The 18,638-nt window shown below is 37.8% G+C and overlaps 1 non-coding gene across 1 annotated transcript; it reads left to right on the top strand.

The window, feature by feature from the left end:
• Positions 1–85: 85 nt before the first annotated feature.
• Positions 86–204, top strand: LOC146547918 (5S ribosomal RNA). The gene has a single exon (XR_014890942.1). It is a non-coding gene; the product is annotated as a 5S ribosomal RNA (ribosomal RNA).
• The last annotated feature ends 18,434 nt before the right edge of the window (positions 205–18,638 follow it).

Below are 18,638 nucleotides of genomic sequence, written 5' to 3'. Positions count from 1 at the left end.
TTAACTTAAATATAGAAAACAAAAACGTAAGCGTGTATGTGTCATTACAGCATGTATAAAAACGCCGTTTCTGAGCTGACCTTTCGCTTGCGGCCATACCACCCTGAACGCGCCCGATCTCGTCTGATCTCGGAAGCTAAGCAGGGTCGGGCCTGGTCAGTACTTGGATGGGAGACGGCCTGGGAATACCAGGTGCTGTAAGCTTTTGCACTTACACACACAAACTGCAGAGGGCGCTACTGTTTAGTAAGAAACTTCATGACCTCTCTTCTAATTTTTTGCTTGTGTACCGTTAAAAAATTAAAACAACAATCATCTCTGCAGCTTATTGGAGACACCTTTGTGATTCTGTTGTAGAGCAGAGCAGAGGCAGACATTTGATACACCCGGGGCTTAGCCCTAAAGGGTAGTATGCATCTGGGACTTGGGGGGTGGGGGGGAAGAAATGACTGAAAGATTAATTGGCTCTGTTTTGAGTTCATATTCATATAGGGAAAAATATATCACATGTGCAGGACACCTTAAAGTAGTTTTTTAATTAAGCAGCAAGGCAGAACAAAGTCGGGGCTGTATCAAGACACGAGGACTAAACCCCAATTCAACCAGACCCAGAACTGATCCGGAATTAAAACAGGACTACAACAGTTCAGAAGCAGGACTACTTAGGATTTAACCAAGACAGAACCAGAATCAGAGCTAGATGATAGTAGCACTAAAAATCATCATAGACCTGCACTACACTTATTTTTTAATTCTACCAAAGTCCACTATTTAGATTCAGAAAAGTTTAGATAATTATTCAGCCTTGTTGTGCAAACAAGCCTGCAAAACTTAATAAATATAGAATTTGAAAAATAACAAACCTAAAAAGAAACACTAGGTACGAGATACATGAGGACCTATGATACGCTGATACTTTTGGTAAACAACCATTTGACTAACATGTGTGTCTCACCTGCTCTTGTTCATCTCTGTTCTGTCCTCTCTCTCTCCCTCTTTGTGCTGACAATCAAACCAAACACCAACATCATCAAATATACAGTTGAAACCAGATATTTACAAACTCTTCAGATAAAAACAAAAACACTTTTTTAATTGTAACATCAAATCAGACTAAATGTTTATTTTTTATGTTGATAAATATAAAAAACATATTTGTTAACTTTAAGAGTAAAGAGAGAAACTGTCTGTATTTCTTAATTGTAAATGGCACCAAATTGTATTCAAACTGAGCCACACTTATGGAGCTCCACAGTTCTTTTCCAGGTGTTTTGGTTGACATCTCTTGATGTTCCCATGTCACAGAAACAGGCTCTGTGTTTTGCCTTATATGCATCCACAGCTGTGCCACCAACCTATCAGAAGCTTCTTCAGCTCAGAATGGAATCGTCTGGAGTTTTCTTATTAATTAACAATAAACTTAGTGTATATGTGCTCCTAAATTTGGTGAAAGTGATAAAAAAGAGACAGCGCTCTCTCTTTAACTAATTCAAAAGATATTTCAATATTTATTTATGCAAAACAAAACAAGTTTACTCTAAATTGATGTTGTACAGTAAAAAAATGTTCTTGTGTTTTCCATAAAGTGTATGTAAATATCTGGTTTCAACTGTGAATGTACTGCTGTGTATTGAAATTCCTTTTGTTTTGCATAGAAATATACTGAACAACATCCAAAGCATAATATATAAAATAACATCTACCAGAGTTTTTCTTTGAAAGAAGCTCCTTATGTCCAGTCTTGTATATCAGTGCATAACTGAAACCGATTTATTTAGCCGTGGAGGGAAACAACTGAAAATATGAAATAAACACACATGTAAGCTGAGACTCTCTAAAGAAACAGCATTGTTGTTGTTCGGCTTTTCATTTCACCTTTTGTTGATTCACTTGAAGAGCAAGTAACGTAATATGGGTCAAGTGATCAGTTTGATATCAATCTTTTGTGATGCACCGTCATATTTACATTATTTGTACAGTACGAATGATTTCCTTTGGAACCTGGTCAAACTTCAGTTCTCTGTCTGCCTCGCTGCGCTTCTCCAACAGCGCACTCGCAGGCAGCAGCTGCCCCGCCCCCTCGCTCAGTGCCTGAGCTGGGATCATACCAATATTAAGGGGAAAAGTTCACAGCAAATGTCTTTAGTGGCAAGAAGGATCGATTCTTCACCAATAGTGAATGACTTTTTAGCCTTAGCAATACGGTTAGCCACCAAGTATGATGCTCTCAGTGCACTTGTATTTGTTGTTGTGGAGGCCCTCAGTAATGGCTTCTGTCCCTGTTGTTCCTGCTTTTTTCTTTTAAACTAGTCCAAAGGCTTGTTTTTTAATGTCTCCAAGTGACGAAGCAGTTTTGAAGGCTTCATTGCCTCATTGGAGAGCTGGTCTCCACATATATTATGCAGAGCGGGCTTGGTGCATGGGAATCACTTGTTGCAATATATCCACTTGTTGTCTGTTAAATGCAGCTTTCTTTTTCTTAGTAGTTGTCATAGACTCTTCTTCTGTCTCCTCACTGGGCCTTTTTTCCTTTGCAAAGAAACCCTCCAAAGACATCTGTTTTTTACTAATTTTGCTAGTTTGTGGGTTTAATATTAACTAATGTATCTTGACATGCGTCAAGAGTCAGTCATAGACTGAAGTAACTGAGAGAATTCAGTCTTTTTCCAAATAAAACACTGTTCAGAGTCGGATAATAAATAAAACGGAAATAATGTAAGTTATTTATTTTTTCTGTGCGGTACGAGCTTCAACTCTCTTGACCCGGTACCAAACGACTCAAGGCCTGGTACCGGTCCGTGGCCCGGGGGTTGGGGACCGCTGCTATAGACTACAGTGTACGCTCTACACCTACTTACTGGTTTTTGTTGCACCAGTCTGCATCTCCCAATTACTTTGTGTGTTTCGCTTACAGCTCCGCACCACCCAGGCGGCAAAAAATGTGCATGTTCTTTGTGATCTCGTAACCAATGCCCTCTGCCGTCAAAGTCGAGAATTAGTTAATGGGCATCATGTGACTAGTGGAAGCCAGATCCTTTTATTTAGCAAAATTGGGGTTATTAGTTAAATGTTATTGTTGAGGGGCACAGACAGCACATGTACACAGATTAAAAAATAGTAATGCCTCAAGAACAGGGCTCTTGGGACGTCCAAGAGGAAAGGGGCAAATGCTCAAGCCCCCTCCGTTATGGCAACGACGTTTAGACGTTTAGAAAAGTCTTAGAAATGAATCGCATGCCAAAATGAAAACAAAAAAATTGGATGACATTAAAAACAAAAGAAACAAGAGACAGGGCGCTGAATAAGAACTTGTCAGCTTGTGAGTCTTGTAACTGGTGATGCTCCAAATGTTAAAAAATAAATATATAAAAACCAACAAACACCAAAAAGTGACTTTTATTATATGCTTATTCTGTGATCAGATAAAAAATATTTTATTAGAAGCAAGCTGGATCTAAGAGATTATTTCTACACAGCATCCTACAGTCAGTACAATTAATATGTCGGTATTGGTGGGATGAATATAAATTTCCCTCATCAGAAGGAAATAATAGTTTTATGTTATTTCATGTAACATGTGAAGAAATAGAGGTTGATCACATGTTAAAAAATGTATATACTTATTGCTAAGACAGACTCAAATAAAAACTTATAATGAAGAAGACGTTTCCAGCGACGTTTAGTTAGAGCTGATGATAAATGTTGCTCTTTTGTTATCTCAGAAATGTAAATTTGTGGGTACAGAAGTAGAGCGCATGGGGATTTTTCCTATAGTTGCATTATTGGATTCAAAGGTCATTTCATCACCATAATAGTGCACAGGTAACTTTCCTTCACATGTGACCACAACTATTCTGTTAGTGAGAAGTGTGCCTTTATACTGACACTTGGGTTTCCTGGCTGCATTGTTCTTTAGGTCACATCTAACAATGCGAAACTTTGCTACACTCTTTGTCGTGCCATTCGTCTGATCATATCTTCCTTGACCGTTACAAATGGCTTTGACCTGTTTGTAATCACTGAGGATGAATGTGTTAACATCCTTACATTTGTTTCGATCAGCATATATTTTCTTTTTTTTCATTTCTGTATCACATTTTTTCACGCTCATCTTGGCATCTACATGCTGTCGTCTAAACTTTTCATAATTTGTTTCATTCAGTCGCTTCTCAATTCGGTTGGGTTGAAGATTGGCTGGTTTTGAGAGTCCAGTAACAAAGGGCAGCACAAGCAGCAAACAGGTAAACATGATCCTCATTGTTTCCTGGAGAGAGAAAAACAGGAACATTTTCCAGATCAAGAATTTAATGCAACAAAAGCGTCATCACTGTAGTGGCAGAAGTAAGTATTTGATCCCCTGCTGAATTTGTAAATTTGTTCCCTTATAAAGAAATAAACAGTCTCTAACTTTTGTGGATGTTTTATTTTACTGGAGAGAGACATGAACACCAACAGAAAAAAAAAAACAATACATGATTTCTTTTCACTGATTTGCATATAATTGAGTGAAGTAAGTTTTTGATCCTCGACAACCCAACAAGCGTTCTGTGGCATGAACTGAGCCCACTTTGTTTGGAGGAAGAGAAATGCTGAGTGTAACCCACAGAACATCATCCCCACTGTCAAGCACAGAAGTGGAAACATTATACTGTGGGGCTGTTTTTCTGCCAAGGATACAAGACGACTTCACCACACTGAGGCGGCCAGTAGATGGAGCCATGTACTGCAAAATCTTGGACAAGAACCACTTTCTCTCAGGCAAAAGACTGAAGATGTGTCATCGATGGGTCTTCCAGCATGACAATGGCCTAAAACATACCACTGATGCAACAAAGGTGTGGCTAAAGAAGAAGCACAAGGACATGGAGTGGAGCTAAGGCAGTCTCCAAACCTCAGTCCTGAAGAAAATCTGTGGAGGGAGCTGAAGCTTAAAGTTACCAAACAGCAGCAAAGAAATCTTTTTTTTTGTTTTTTTGTTATTCTCTTTTTATTAAACAACCTATATAAACACAAATAATCCAAAATAAACATATAATCAAGAACAGACGTAAATAATAAAATAAATAAATAAATAAAAATAAGAAAAACAGACGGGTGTACCCTCTAGTGTGTATGTACTCGCACACACATATTCACTCACACACCCATATTCTTAAGCATACATACACATACCTACTTACATATGTGTTCACTTGTAGTCTCATACATACTAACATATACATATAAACACATAACGATTCAGAAATGTGGCATATATAGTTACAGAGATTCAAACAAGATCGGGTCTCCTTAACCGGATGTAGTGTTTCCATTTACCCCAAATTTCACTAAATATATCAAACTGGAGTCTTTTAATGAAGGTAATTCTTTCCATTTTAAACATCCCATGTACAGTCTCATGCCAATCACCCAGTGATGGAATTTTCACACTAAGCCATTTCTTGGTAATAATTTTACGGGCAGCCAAACTCAGGATACCATACAACTGCTTAGACATTTTATCTACATTTACTGAGTATAAATATCCAAACAAAAGTTCGTCCCAATTGAAGGGAAGCTGCATACCAAAAATAATCTGCAACTCAGAGTGGATCAATACCCAAAAAATGTTGATCCTTGGGCAAGACCAGAACAGATGAAAATGTTTTACTCCTTGGGCCCCACAATTTCTCCAGCAATTAGAGTGATTAAAATAATGTTTACTTTGTGCAGGGGTAATAAAAAACCTACAGATACTCTTCCAACCGTAACATCTCCATGTATTAGAACTAGAAATTCTCCACTGAAAAGCGCACTGCTCATACCAAATGTTATCTGATATTGCTATATTTGTTTCATTTTCCCATTTTTTTTTGATGTAGGTAGTATTCCACTTCTTAACCTCTTATACCCTTGTACAATCTTGAAATCACCTTAAGGCCTGTGTCAGCCTGATAAGCCTTGACAAATATACTCAGAACAGGTAAAGAAAAAAGATCTGTTCTCTTAGGTATAAAATTATATAGATGATGCCTAATTTGTAAGAACCTAAAAAAGTCCGTTTTACTTAACTGGTATTGATCTTTTATTGATTGGAAGTCCCTAAGAATTCCCTTATCGTAAAACGTACAATATGCCGTTAAACCTTGTCCAGACCATTTTTTATATCTTACGTCTAATTCATTAGGTAAAAAATCACTGTCAAAAGCGCACCATCTTAAAATCCTAACCTCTTCAATCCAATCATTCTTATTAAGAAATTGTAACCAGAGTTTTAAAGGTAGGTTAATCCATTGGTTTCCTTGATGAATTTGTTTTTTAATAAGTGTCACATCCCCTAGAATTGCCTGAATTGGAGAATCTTTTAAGGTCACTGTTTCTAGTTCTTTCCATCTCGCTTGATAATCTACATTACACCAACACACTAATGTCCTCAATTGAGCAGAAATATAATAGTCTTTCAAATATGGGAACCCCAACCCTCCTTTGTCTTTAGCCAACTGAATAGTTTGGTACTTAATCCGTGGTTTTTTCCCCTGCCATATAAACCTAGAGATTATTTTATCCCATTCCCGAAATTGTTTGTCAGTTATTTCTACAGGGAGTGTTTGGAATAGGTAGAGCATCCTGGGCAAGATATTCATTTTAACTGTATCTATACGTGATTCAAAATTTAAAAATGGTAATAAATTCCATCTTTTAATATCCTCATTTATTTTATAACTTAAAGGATTAAAGTTTGCATTGTATATCTTAGACAGATCTTTAGTAATATTTACTCCAAGATACTTCATCTGCTCCGTTTCCCATTTCAAATTGGCTTTAGCCTTAATTTCATAATTGGGCTCATAGTTAAAAGTTAATATCTGAGTCTTCGATATATTTAGTTTATAACCTGATATTGAACTAAAGATCTCCAGAAGTGACAATAGCTTGGGGAAAGTAGTGTTTGGATTTGTCAAATAAATCAAAATATCGTCAGCAAACAAGGAAATCTTATGCTCTCGACCCCTAATCTTGACTCCAGTAATAGTATTGCTTTGTATTACACTTTGACTCAGGGCCTCTATGAAGAGAGCAAAGAGTGAGGGGCTTAGAGGACAACCCTGACGTGTCCCTCTCTGTAGGTTAAAAACATTTGAAAGCGCCCCGTTAACTTTGATTCTTGCCTTTGGTGATTTATATAATGCTTGTATAATCCTGATAAACGATTGATGGAATCCGAATTTATCCATGACTTTGTATAAAAATTCCCAATTAACCCGATCGAAGGCCTTTTCTGCATCTAAGCTCATAAGGACCATCTGAATTTTATTTTTCCTAACATAATCAATAACGTGTAGTGTTCGGCGAACATTATCTTGCGTTTGTCTCTGCTTAATAAAACCAGTCTGATCCAAACTAATTATCTGAACAAGAATATTTTCAATTCTTTTGGCAAGAATGTATGTAAATATCTTAAAGTCCTGGTTAAGAACACTAATGGGGCGGTAATTTCCACAGTCAAGCCTGTCCTTTCCTTCTTTAGCTATTATAGAGATAGAAGCCTCATTCCAAGATGGGGGAATTACTCCCGTCTTTAAAATATAGTTGAATGATGTTCTCATCAAAGGAGTCAGTACCTCTTTCATTTCTTTATACCAGTCTGATGGGAATCCATCTGGGCCTGGGCATTTATTCGGTTTCAATTTTGTAATAGCTTTTTTAATTTCAAATTCAGATATGTCCTTGATTAGGGTTATATTCTGTTTTTCATTCAACTTTGGTAAGTCGAATGAATCTAAAAAAGATATCATACCTTTAATATCCACTCTAGGTTGTGTATATAGTTCTTTGTAGAATTTTAGGAAGGCTGACTGTATATCTTCAAGTTTATACACAATGTTATTTGTTTGAGGGTCCTTTATTTTATATATTGTATTTTCTAATTGTTGTTTTTTTAATTTATAAGCCAGTAATTTAGCAGATTTGCCTCCTACCTCATACTATCTTTGTTTTAAAAAAAAACATATTTTTTTGTATTTCACTTGAAAAAATTTCATCGATTTCATTTTTCTTCTTTTGTATTTCTAATTGTAAGTTTGTAACTGCGCTTATTTTATGGGCATCTTCAAGATATTGTAGTTGTGTCTGGAGTTTTCTTAAATGCTCATTTCTCTTCTTTTTTAAATTAGCGCTGTAACCTATGAGTTTTCCTCTTATCACTGCTTTTAGGGCGTCCCATAGAATACTTGGGGAAACTTCTTCATTATTATTTTCCGCTATATAATCTATTATATCTTGACTAATTTGTTCTTTCATCGTGCTTAGAATACTTGTATTTAATCTCCAGGATGTAACTCTTCTTTCGTATCCAAGCACTACTTCCAGGTACAATGGGGCATGGTCTGATAAATCCATCACTCCTATCCTGCAATTGATCACCCTGCTAAAATCTTTTTGGTACATAAAAAAATAATCCAATCTAGAATAAAATGAATGAGGGTGAGAAAAAAAGGTATAATCCTTCTTGTTGGGGTTTAGTTCTCTCCATACATCTATGAGCCCTACGTCCTTTAAGATTAATTTGATGTTTTAACAACAGCAGCAAAGAAATCTAAAGAATTTAGAGAGTTTGTGGAAGGAGGAGTGGAAAAAAATCCCTCCTGAGATGTGAGCAAACCCAGTGACCAACTACAAGAAACATATTACCGCAGTGCTGGGCAATAAAGGTTTCTCCACCAAGTACTAAGTTGTGTTTGAGATCAAATACTTACTTCACTCAGTGACATATAAATCAATTCATTTATTTTAGCAAATACATTTTTTATTCAATTTTGGTTGATATTCTGTCTCATTACATCAAAATGAAAATACTTTAAAAAAAAATTAGAGACTGATTATTTAATATAAGTGAACAAACTTACAAACTCAGCAGAGGATCAAATGATTATTTCCCCCCAGATAATAGCTTCTTTTTATGACCAGCTTTTCTCTTTTTTGTCTTTTTGAAAAGTTGCTGGCCAACAAAGTTTTATTCATTTATTAAAAAAATAAATAAATAAAAAATAATAATAATAAAAAAGTTTTATTCATAGATGTTTTTTGCATTAGATAAATTTGCAAACTGAACTCCACGCTTCCAGAACCTCTCAGTTTGTTCTTGTTTCTTTATTGACTTATATAGAAACCCACATAAGTTTGTTTAACTTATGTAACAAATGAATAAAGCAACTAAATTTAAGTAAAAGGATAATTTTAGTATTTCTGATCCATTCTTTACAGAATTTTTTCAAATCATTTTCAAACATTCAGATTTGTCTTTTATTTTCTTGTTAAACCTCGTAAACGGTGAACTAAAAACCCTGGAGTATGGTTTGAAACGTTGATATTTTAGTCTGAAAAGGAGCATGTTTCGCTTTCTGGAAGCGTTTATGTTGAAACTGGAGCACTAATCAGTACTTCTCCACACCTGTGGTGCACGCGCTGCGCAGACCCCGTCGGGTATGCGCTGCAGAGCATGCGCGCCAGAGGAGGGGGCTGACTTACTTGAGCAGGAAGCGCGGACTGAGAGACAAGTCGAAAAGAAAAGACGGAAGATCGCTGATGAGGAAAAGCAGAAAGAAATAATTTAACTGAGCTTGAAATGAAACAAGAGCTAGCGAATCTCTGCTGGACAGGTAATTACCGCTGTTTGGTTTAATATTCTATTTTAAACAGTGTAACTATGAACTAAGACGAATACGGATCATATATTTTCATACAGGTATGTTCCAGGTTGATGTTTGCGTGTCTTCACTGTAAAGACCGCAGGTTATTGGAGAGTGCCTGAAAGGAATATATGCGCCAAGGATCATTTAAAAAATAATAATTAAAGTAAATGAAACTAACTAAAAACATGTGTCATTACTTTCTTATTCCTTTTAATGATGACTTTTAAAATCATTAAATGATAAAATAAAATAAAAATAAAAAATCAATATCAATATAACAGCTTCCAAAAATTCAATATCAAAACCAGTCTAATTTTTACTTTAGTAAATATTTTGAAACTTTTCAGAGAGCCACGGAGGACATGTTGAACAATAATATTGTGTAATTTTTAAAAGTATTACTTGATTTTTTTAAAACAGGAAATTGTAATCATTTACATACATTTGGTAGCATGTAGACATTATGAAGGGGCTGCTTTACCTAATAATTTTTTACATTCACAAGATTAAACTTGACTTTTTTCACGAAGACACAAATAAAATTGTGGAGTTTGCTGGTAAGACCTTATAATCTTAGAAATATTTGAATATGCCTGCATAGCAGCTCATTTGGGGTGATCGTGGCTCAAGAGTTGGGAGTTCGCCTTGTAATCTGAAAGTTGCCGGTTCGAGCCCCGGCTCGGACAGTCTCGGTTGTTGTGTCCTTGGGCAAGACACTTCACCTACTGGTGTTGGCTAGAAGGGTCGATGGCGCGATATGGCAGCCTCGCTTCTGTCAGTCTGCCCCAAGGCAGCTGTGGCTACAACTGTAGCTGCCTCCACCAGTGTGTGAATGACTGGGTGTGTAAAGCGCTTTGGGGTCCCTAGGGGGGACTAGTAAAAGCGCTATACAAATACAGGCCATTTACCATGTGACAGAAGTTTTTATGTAAAGTAGTGGAAATTAACAACAAGTCATTTAAATAAATTTGATGATTTTTTTAACTCTCAGTTGATGAGTTCATGAGTAGGGCAGGGTATCGTCACTGATTTCTAGAATCGATTCGCTTCCAATTCACAAGGTACCGAATCAGTTCGATCCACGATTCGATTCGATTCGATTTGAATCTGGGAAATTTGGACAGTCAGAAATATTATAATTCAGATCAGTACAGTACATTTTATTGTATCTATAAAAAGGAAGCTGACACACACAAGACGTTATCAGAGGTGTGAGCGTCACAGCAGATGCCTTTGTGTCAAAGTAGCTGAAGATAAAACACAGAAAAACATGAAGGTGGTTTTACTGTTCTGGGATTTTATAAAAATATTCTGCAGTACATCAAAAATGAAAGAAAACCATTAATCAACATATGAACGTTACCTCTGACATTACCGCGGTTTTATTAGAGACACGGCTAAGCGTTTTGCATTTTGCATAATTTTAAAAAGTTTACATTTGTTTAGTATTGAACGGCAGAAATTGGGTTTTCTTTTCGGAAGTAAGTAAAACAGCAGCTGACAGCCTGTAAACAACGGTAGACTTCTGTGTAACAAGCAAGACAACAGACAGACAGAGAGAGAGAGCTGTGCATCGTGGTGGAAGCAAAACGGCAAAAGTCAGAGTGAATTCATGACGATGTTTATGTGAAGCGTAGTTTGCTGCTTCGTTTGCTGCTGGTTCAGTCAATGTTGTTTGGAGAGAGATAAAACTAACAGCTTTATGATCAGCGCAAAAAGGGCGTGAACACAAAGCGCGGACCCGCCGACAAATCAGAATCAGCGAGCTGTCGGCTTTCAGCCCCGACTGTGAGAAAGGCGACATCTAACTGATTCTGATCCGCGCTCCGCGCTGTGTGTTTACATCTTTGTGCAGAATCCGTGTTCCTGCTCTCATTTACTGTCTTAGCTGTTTGGTGGTTGTTGAAAGTTTGTGATCTTTCACCAGAGATTCTGGCATTTTGGGCAAAATAAATTTATATTAAAAAAAATCAATTCAGGATTTTAATGGATTGATTTCACGTTATCCAAGCCAGAATCGATTTTAATCGATAAATCGATTATAAAAACCCACCCCTATTCATGAGGTGTATCTAAAGGCAACTTCTCTACTTGCATCCACACATTGAACCTTACAGAGGGAAACGGTCATTGCACTCAGTCATGACAACATTCTTGCTAAATATAATTATTTATATTATAAAGATATGAAACTTTTAAGCAAACTTTTCCAACTGAGGACACTTACCGTACTTTTTGCTTTACTGATCAGTGGTTGGTTGATTAACCTGCAGGAGTTCAGGCACGAGTCAGTCGTCTGGAACAGCGGATGGTGAACATGTCTTCAGTAAATGAAATGCTCTAAAGGGGGAATTAAAATTGAACATTATTTGAACATAAATAAAAAAAGATAGGCCTCTGCCTGTGCATGCACATTTCTTATGCACGATATTCATGGTCACAGAACCCAGATGATGCATGTTTTAAAGCCCATATCTGGTTAGTGAATGTGAGTATAAGTGTGGCAGGAGATCGAGTTATTCAAAATAAACATGCTGTCTATAAAAGATTTTAAATATACAAATAAAAAGTTCTTACCAAACGAGGAGTCAAGATGAGCAGAGACCAGGTCTAGTGCAGCTCAGCTGTTGTTAAATTCTACCCGAGCAGGTTGGAGCTCATTTGTGTCACAGACAAGTAAAACTTTGGGGGCTTCAGCTTTTAAACATTTCAGCAGCCCCACCTTAAATTAACTAGCATCAGTGTCTACATCACCAGCCCACCAGTTAGCACTGCTCTGTTTGTGGTTCAGAACATGCTGCAAACATGATGTGAGGACCAGTGACCACAGCTGCAGATGCAGGTTGTCTTTCATAGCTCGCGTTACAACAATTGCAGCTATTTTTTTTTCAATTCAATAAACCACATGTTTTAAAAATAAGTAAATTAAAAAAATATTGACATTTGTGAAAAAAGTGCAGAAACGGCCTTTTGGCTTAGTTTTTGTTAAGTAAATAATGGCACGGTGTAATATATCACGTGTTGTTATTCCCCTGATGTTGTATACACCTAATTTTAAAGTGGGCACTAAGACTCTATTGTAGAGTCTGACAGCAGCTGGAAAGATATCTGAAATTTCTCCTCGCACACTGTTGTTGCAGCAGCGTGTCACTGGAGCTGCTCAGTGCTGCTAGGATGACCTGCATGTGGTGGGAGGTGGGTTTTTGTTTTATTTTTAATATCCTGTCCTATCTGCCAGCTTTTGCAATCAGAATTGTGACCTGAATGCATTGTGGTGCAGAACACATTTTGCTTTTGCAAGATCAGCTACTTAGAATCTCTATAAGCTCCTCTTGTTCATGTGACTATGTTATCTGTTTATTTATTCATTTCTATTTCAGTTATTACACTAGTATAGTATGACTATGTCACCTGCAGCCTCCATCAGTACCAGTTACCTGAGACCACACATCTCAGCGACGTGTGCGTGCCCATCCCAGCAGGGGAAAGAGGGAAGCCCCAGCTGTCCCAGCAGAACACACCATAAAAGATGATTGATGTCACCCCAGAGTCATAGACGGTCTTCAGAAACTCCAAAACAATTGAATCTAGCCTTCTAGGTGTCCATCAGGTGTGATGTCAGAGCCACCAGCCTGCAGCTGTTGTTCATTTACATCTGCCTAATTTATCATTTATCCTCAGCACACTTTTCAGTTCCCTTGCCTGAAACTGGACAATATGTAAAGTCTAAATTCAAACAAAGGTTGGGGAAACCTGCACTGAGCTGAGACAGAAGAAGTCTGAAGTCGAACTCGGATGAGTGACAGAGCGTTCCTGCTACTGAAAACTCTACGTCCAGATGAACAAAATGAACTTTTCGGGGCAGGTCCCCAGATGTTTTCTCTTCTCAGAATCCTCTTCACAGATCGTATCTCTTTTATCTGACATACAGTCATGTGGAAAAGAGTGTTTTCATAGGAATCTATAGAGTACTCTGAAAAACTAAGCACTGTACATGAGTGAGTAGCTTGCAGAGCCACCTTTTAGCAGCAGTAGTGTCACCAAATTGTTTCTGTATGACTCTTAGTCTGTCACACGGTTGTTTTGGCTGACGTTTCTTTACATCGTTTCGTCAGTTTATTGAGGTTTGTGGTATTTGTTTATGTAAAGCTCTCTTAAGTTCCCAGCACTGTTTTTCAGGTTGAGGTGTGGACTGTGACCTGGTCATTGCAACACCTTGATTCTGTTGTAGCTCTGCTGATGTGCTTGGGATCTTTGTCCTGCTGCATTACCAAAACTCAGTTTTGACTGTAGACTACTTGGTATACAAGGGACTTCATGGAAAACTCAATGACTGCAAGGGCCCAGGTTCTGTAGCTGCAAGACAAGCTCAAATCATCACCCCTTCACCACCATGCTAACAGCTGGTATGCGGTGTTTGTGCTGTTATGCTTTGCAAATTTGCTACTAAACTTGCAGCCATGCTGTCATGCTGTTTTTAGAGAGCAGAGACTGTCTCCTTGCAACCCTTCCAAACAAGCCACACTTATTCAAACTTTTTCTAATTGTCATGGCCTTTAACATTTAACTTGCTAACTGAGGCCTGTAGAGTCTGAGATGTAGCTTCTGGATTTTTGAGCTTTTTCTGAGAACTGCACAGTTTGACCCTGGGGTGAATTTTCTGGGAACATTTATGACATTGTGTTAACAAACACCTGAATACTCCAGACCAGCAAACTGACAAAATGTTTGCTTTTATAGAGCTGCTCACATATGCTGATGAGCAATTATTCAAATGCAGTCTGGTGTGGTATTCATATTTAAAGTGAATAATCAGAATCAGATTACTTTAATAATCCCTAAGGAAATTATGTGGATTACAGTTGCTCCAAGTGTGTGTGTGTGTGTGTGTGTGTCTGTCTGTCTATCTATCTATCTATCTATCTATCTATCTATCTATCTATCTATACACACGAATCACACGAATCACAAATATCAAGAGGTGAGGGGAAATGTGTGTGACTGACATTTACAGTTATTCTCAGTCGCTTTGGTGCGTTTCTCAGAACACCATTAACATTTGCACAGCAGTTAGTGCATTTCCCAAAACAATTAGTGCAAACTGCAAAACCTAGTGGATAGCCTGCAAAAGCACGTCACATGCACAGAATTGATTATCCATACCTCAAAAGCAAGTATCCATGTCAATGAAACTGTCAGTGCCATCAAAATGAAAAGTCTTGACACCATCTTTATGAACAAGATAGTCAAATGGCATTGTCATGTTTCCACTATGACAGTTTATAATTTCAGTGTTTCCCATTGCAAAAACAATTGGTGACACCTGAAAATGCTGACGACAGCACTATGGCCTACCTGTACAGCCATCTGAAATGTGCAGTAAAGTCACTGTAGATGTTATGGGAGTCTTGGGAGTAACTGAGACACTGAATACGTACGTTTCACATTTCCATTGTGTAGAAGTGTTTGTAATCCTACAGAATTGTGCAAAAGAAAAATATGCTACAGTCACTTGTTCACTGTAGAATACATGTAAACATAAAATCACCCATTTGGTAGAGCTGTGCACTAATGTGAACAATAAACAGCACATGTAACAGTACAGTAAATCATTCTGGCACATCCAGACGTTCCTGTCTGTCTGGCCACATATTTTCATCTACATCACAACAGATGTTATCCCTCGCAATGCAGCGAGGAAAGTATCTCCTGGAGTGGCGAATCCATCCTCTGCAGGACCCTGCTGTGATGTCGTCACATGCTGCATCCATGGCTGCTAGCAGGGCCATTTGCTCATGTGGATTTAATTTTTCTTGAGTACTCTGTCAATTGTTGAAATTGGAACAGATTCAATATTGCCAAATACCGTGTAATTCTCTATGACAGCGCTTTGTATGTCTCTCAGCTTTATTGCATTGTTTGCAATGACCATTGCACAAATGGCTTCTTCTTGCTGTGGGGTAAAAAGGGGCCCTCTTCCGCCTCCGCGAGGTTGTCTTACAATCCTATGTGGTGCAGAGTGAACTTTTTGTGAAATTGCAAATACAGTACAGTAACATGTGATGTGTCTGAGATGGCACAGTACAGTACAGTGTATTACTGTTTGCATACCTGTTTTCCCTACGGAATGTTTGAATGATTGAACTGACAGTAGTTCTTCCAATATTGGGTTGCACCCTTCGACCAGCCTCCTCCATGGTGAGGCCGTGATTGACAACATGGTCCACAATTGTAGCCCTTATTTCATTAGGAATCCGCCTATATCTGCCTCTTCTCCCTCTTCCCCTTCCCCTTCCTCCCCGCATCCTCACCCCTCTTCCACGTTGCTGACCTTCCATTTTGTGTCACAGAAGTGTAGAAATGGTACACACTAGCTCCTGCGCAGTTTATATATGCTTGCCAATTGGGGATTCACAGGATTCATCCATTATTGACAGTGAACAAGTTGTTTGTCATTGGTTACAACTAAACTTTCACACGCCTCCTCATGAGTGACAGCTGTAATTCACCCGAGATCAATTGTTCAATTTCGGAGACATTTCCAGGAACAATGATACAGAAAGGTATAGGATTTGCTTGACAGATGGCCAATATTTGGCATGTGATAACTAGTTCAACAATTTTGTGTGTGATGACTCAAGCAATGGATGTATGACTATTCGTTTTATTGGGAACGACTATTCAGCATCCATAGGTATGATTACTTTTGACTGACATGACATAAGCAAATGGAAATGTCAGAAAGCAGCAGGGAAATGTATGGAAGCAACTGATTCATGTGCAAAATCATTTGCAGTTTGTTCAGAGAGAGGAGAAATTGCTACTATGATGTGCACAAATGACTGAGTGTTGTGGAGGTTGAACTAATAGTTATGAGAATTTCAATTCTGATCGGAGAAACGCACCAAAGCGACTGAGAAAAACTGTAACTCTAACTTGTGAATTATGTCATTTGTTATTTTACTGTAGAACATGTGCCAGCGGGTATAACTGTATTAGATGGAGGAGTTGTGCAGGGAGATGGCCACGGGCAGGAATGATTTCCTGTGTTGTTCAGTGGTGCATTTGGGTAATCTCAGTCTCTCATTGAATGATCTTCTTTTCTTGGACGACATCTGCCTCTCAGACACCCTGAAGGAGTCCATCTCCATCTCCACTCATTACTGGCCTTGCGGATCAGTTTGAGTCTGTTGGCACCTGTGACCGTCAACCTGTTGCCCCAGCATGCAACAGCATAGAGGATGGCACTGGCCACAACAGATTTGGAAAAAATCCTGAGCATTGTCCTCAGAAAATAGAGACGACTCTGGCCCTTCCTGTAGAGTGAAGCTGTGTTCTTAACCCAGTCCAGTTTATTATGCATGTATACTCCAAGTCCAGTTAAAAGCATCAGCAACTTAAACATAGTTTTGAAATATACAATTTATATTTTTCAATTCATATTAAAATTGACTGATTAAAAACGTTTTTATAGAGATTAAAAAACATTCCTGCTTAGATTTAGTCCCAATGAAATGATGACTGTAAAGTTTTAAAAGTGAAATATATAAAGGTAAACTCAAAAGTTGTCAAAAACAGCCATTTATAACCTTGACTTCAGAGTTTTACATGACACAAAGTGTTACATTATAACATATGTAGTTAGTGTGATAACATCTAGAGTTATTGCATTCATAGAAGTTTCTTCTGCTCTCAGAACAGATTCAGTTGTTCACAGTTTCGGGTCACGGTGCATTACCAGGTTGCAAACACTCACAAGGTGTTGAGTTGTGGTCATGAAAAGAAGAAAGTGGTTAGCGAAAATTCTGTGATGCATTGTCATCTGATGGTTGTGACAGCACGGCTTCACGGAAAGTCATGTATTGAATATTTTCTCATGCAGTTTTTTATTCTGTATATTTCATGTTCATTTACTTGACCAAGCCTCTGATGTGTAAATCAGATCCAACTGAATGTCATCAGAACATATTATATTATGAAATTTGTTTTCTTTTACTAATAAGTCGAGGTTGAGGATTTGGAGTAGCACTAAATATAGAAGTTTTCTATTTCTGATGATCAGTTTCAATGGTTGATTGTAAACTCACTTTACTAGTCCTCCTCCTTCATTATTCCATCCGGCAAATCAGCCCCGGAGCATGATCCTACCACCACCAGGCTTAACATCTGGTACAGTGTTCTCAGATTTCAAAGGATCACCTTTGATACATCAAACATACTGTTGTCATTGTGGCCATATAGCTCAGTCATAGTCTAGTCTGCCCAGAAAGCTGTCTTTCCAGAAGGGGTTGGGATCCTCAGTTCACAGTAATAACAAATTCCCACTGATCTAAGGGGGACTCTTTGGTCTTCTTCCAGTCCTTGGCCAAGTGGTAACATATCCAAACAACTTGTAATTACAAACGATTATTTGAACCGAATCTGTAAGTGTATAAAAATGGCTTAAATGGTTTACAGTGAGTTCCTTGGACTTTCTGTTGTTCTAAATATTGGTCAATCCAACAAGTGCTTTCAAGCTGATCCTTTTTACGCTGCGAAGAGAAACTAACACTTGTTGTCGGCCATGATCACTAATGAGAAGTTAATAGGGCTTGTTGAGTTATGAGGTGCAGAACCTTCAGCACCTCATATGAATAGATTTGACTGTGTGTATGCTTTTGGCACTGTGTGGATTTGAGAAAATCCAAAATAAATTCAAACTTGTTTTTGAAAGCTGTTTTATAAATTTCAGTGGTATATTATGCATGCAATAGGGAGTTGTCTTCTTCAACTACTGGGGCTGAAATAAGTTCATCTAGTTTAGAAACTTCCACTGAACAGTCTATTATAGTGTCAGAACTAAGCATATGCTTTTAAGAACTTAAACACTTTAAATGAGAATAATAGAAATTTTCCTTTATAGCTTCTATTCAAGTACAATCAATAAAGAAAACCACAGACTCTTTGATGTTTGTTTTGAAGGAAAAG

The sequence above is a fragment of the Mchenga conophoros genome, linkage group LG23, assembly GCF_057382185.1.
Source record: "Mchenga conophoros isolate Kocher_MC1m ecotype Shallow Benthic linkage group LG23, M_conophoros_male_GT1.1, whole genome shotgun sequence".
NCBI lineage: Eukaryota > Metazoa > Chordata > Actinopteri > Cichliformes > Cichlidae > Mchenga > Mchenga conophoros.
This window is presented reverse-complemented; position numbering and strand designations above follow the sequence as displayed.